This window comes from Neovison vison, chromosome 2 (genome assembly GCF_020171115.1).
Source record: "Neovison vison isolate M4711 chromosome 2, ASM_NN_V1, whole genome shotgun sequence".
NCBI classification, from domain to species: Eukaryota; Metazoa; Chordata; class Mammalia; order Carnivora; family Mustelidae; genus Neogale; species Neogale vison.
Window position 1 is genome coordinate 88,047,908 of NC_058092.1, and position 3,617 is coordinate 88,051,524.

Genomic DNA, 3,617 nt, shown 5'->3' on the forward strand with positions numbered 1-3,617 from the left:
ATATGAATTACATATATGGCCAACTCCTCTGCTCTTCCATTGGGGGAACAAAACGGAATGAATCCAGAGACTGGGCTTCTTGCCCCGTATTTGGTAGACTGTTTTTGTAATTTTTTAAAAATTAGTAAGGTTTTTCAGATCGTCAATTTTCTTATCTGAAAGATAAGGAGTTAAGACCACTTCTAACTTCCCATCTGGCATGATTCTATTAACTAAGCAAAGAGATGTGCAAAATGACTTCATAGAAGGGTTCACAACCGTTAAATCACCTGAGCTTCATGCAAAATTGTCCATTTAAGGGCTATTGTACAGATAGGGTTTGGCAATACTTGAAGACATCCTTTCTGAAAGCTGTGTTGAAAGCAATGCCAAATATCACTTACATCAGTTGTTCCTTTTCCCATTTCTTTTCTTTCCAAATATCACCACCAAAACTGACAATCATAATGCACATTATTTTTCTCCCCACTGGACTCTGCATCAGTGACATAAATGAACTGAAAAGGAACACAAAGTGGCATTAAAAATTCTGACTTAATTTATGATTTGGATGGCATTCTATCAGTACTAGCCAACCATAGTAGGACATTTAGCATATTGATACCGCATAGTTATGTTTGTATTTTCATTCTTAATAAATCTATAATGTGCCCAGTTCCTGCTGCAGCTGCTTCCTTTGCTTATAATATTATAATATGCTTAAATGTGCTGGTGAGGCTTTTTATGTATTTTAATTAATTTAATTGCTTTTTAACCATTGCTATAGGGTAAAATTTTGGTCTCTTTGAGAAGAAAAGTTTAACAATTATTAAACTGGCTATAGTGAAGAAAGATAATAAAATATTACATCAAATGCTGGCTAACAAAAACAAGGATTGTGAATAGGCTCAGTCAAGAGTTCTTTATAAACTAAAACAATAATAAGATACAACAATGCATATATTAGAATGGATAACATTATCTTTATTTTTAAACTGACAATACCATTAAAGTAGGGGAGCAACTAGAACTCTCATTCTTTGCTGGTGGGAATTTAAAATGTACAAACACTTTGGAATAGAAATTAGTAGTTTCTTAGAAAGCTAAGTGTAGCCTTACTATAGGATCCAAAATTCATGCTCCTGGTTACTTACTCAATTTATCTGAAAAGTTATGTCTACACAAAAACCTGAATATTTATAGTAAATATATTTATAATCACTGGAAGTTGAAGCAACCAAGATATCCTTCAACAGCTGAATGGGAAAACAAATTATGATACATGCAAACAATGGGATATTATTCAGTAATAAAAAGTAAATACCTATTGAGGCATGAGAAGATATAGATGACTCTTAAATGGGTACTGCTAAGTGAAAGAAGCCAGCCTGAAGTAGCTACATGATGTGTTATTCTACTTGTACAACATTTTGGAAAAAAAAAAAAAACAAAAACAAAACTATAATTATGGTGAAAAGACCAGGGATTGCCAGGAATTCAGGAATGAGGCAGAGAGTTGATTAGGTGAAGCGCAGAAAATTTTTTTAGGTTAACAAAGCTATTTTGTTTCACACTGTCATTATTGATACATGACATCAAGCATTTGCCAAAACTCACACAACTATACATCACTAACAGAAAACCTTAACTTGCAAATTTTGAAAATCCATTAGAAGGTCAGTAAACCTCAGGATGTAGAATGAGACAAAACAATCTAACTTTATTATGAATGTAGGAAACAATTGCCTGGACGAATATGAGAGGAAGGGCATTGACCTAATTAACCTTAGGAATTACTGGGATCCATAAGACTCAAGGCAAAAAGAGCTGTATGTAAGCATGAGTGGATAAAATTATCTTCCACCAGTGGCTCAGGATTAAGCATTTTGGTTGTGTTTTTTGCTTTTTGTTTTTAATTTTTCATTATGTTTAGTTAGCCAACATAGAGCACATCCTAAATTCTTGTTGTAGTGGTCAATGATTTGTTAGTTGTGTATAACACCCAGTACTCATCCCAACAGGTGCTCTCTTTAATACCCATCCCCTGGTGGAAAAATATGGAATGCTTCATGAATTTTTGTGTCCTCCTTGTGTAGGGGCCATGCTAATCTCTGCATCATTCCAATTTTATCGTATGTGCTGCTGAAGCGAGTACAGGGTTAACCATGTTGATACCATTATACTTATAGACAGGAAATTGACCCATTAAATAAAGAGATGGCAGATGGTGGGAGCCAGGTTTCTCACAGTTGGCATACAAGGTTATAGACAAGCAAGGGAGAAGTGTACAACGATCTATGTGGTGATGAATTACAATTGGAGATATTAGTATGAACTTGTATTTAGCTTAGTATATATACATATGTTTTCATACAGAAATATTTACAAGTTTGTGTCTATATATGGGTTAATATAAACACATATATCTGCTAATTCCATGAGCTCAAGATGGCCTACAAGCAATGACACTCCAGTAGCAAAAAGCATGCTTCAGCCCAGCTCTTGATTTCTGATACCATTCTCCAAGAAAAGGAACAAGGCTTCCCTAGAAAGATGGATGATTCTGGAACTAGGGCAGCAATTACACAAGATGAACCTAGAGCTTCTTTTAGTAACAAAAAGTAAGGAAGTACTCAAAAACAAACCAAAACAAAACACATTCATTGGGGTACGTCAAGAGGACACAGGAGCCAACTCAAAGAACCCCTAATGGCCAAAATTCCAACAACTTGAGCAATAAAAGGTGATATTGGATTATATAACTCAGAATATAAAACAAGTATCAATTAAGTCCATACTGGTATAAATAAATTATTGAATAAACAAATAAGTGGGGCCAGAATAGACAAATACCCTATGAAAAAGAATTTCAAATAATGTATGTAAATATTCTCTCATCTTCCTCAAGTAGGTGGTGTGTTACTCTCCACCCTTAAGTGGGCAGTGCACACAGTAACCTCTTCTGAAGAGTACAGTATGGAAAGTGGAGAAAGACTAATTTTACTGGAGACACCTCACAAACACTACCTCAACCTGGTACTCAAAATCAAAATCAACAGCACTAAGTCATGTGAATGGATATAACCTTGGTATGATATGATGAAAATGGCCTTTCACCTTCAGGGTCTTTCTGCCAAAAACACATAACTTACCCTAATTCTGAGGGTACATCAGATAAATCCCAGTTGAAAGGCATTCCAAGAAATACCTGATAAGTCCTTTAGAAAAAGATCATGGTTATCAACAACAAGAAAAGTCTGAGAAACTGCCTTAGCCAAGAGGAGTCTGAGGTGACATTACAACTAAAATTAATGCAGTATCCTGAATGAAATCTTGGGAAAAAAAAAAAAAGATATTAGGAAAAAAAGTAAGGAAATTTGTATAAAGTGTGGACTTTTAAAAATATGTCAGTATTTGTTCATTAATTATGACAGATGGACCATACTAATGTAAAATGTTAATAGAGAACAGTGCCCAGTGTATGGGGATTTCAATACAATCTGCAATTATCCTATAATTCTAAAACTAATCTTAAATTTATTTATTTATTTATTTATTTTTCAGAGAGGAAGGGACCGAGGGGAGCAGGAATAGAGGGAGAGAGAGAATCTCAAGCATGCTCAATGTCCAGCATGGAG

General features: G+C 34.6%; 1 non-coding gene across 1 annotated transcript; it reads right to left on the bottom strand.

Annotated features, from left to right (window-relative positions):
- Positions 1-2,030: 2,030 nt before the first annotated feature.
- Positions 2,031-2,134, bottom strand: LOC122901517. Its single transcript, XR_006383531.1, has one exon. It is a non-coding gene; the product is annotated as a U6 spliceosomal RNA (small nuclear RNA).
- Between the last annotated feature and the right edge of the window lie 1,483 nt (positions 2,135-3,617).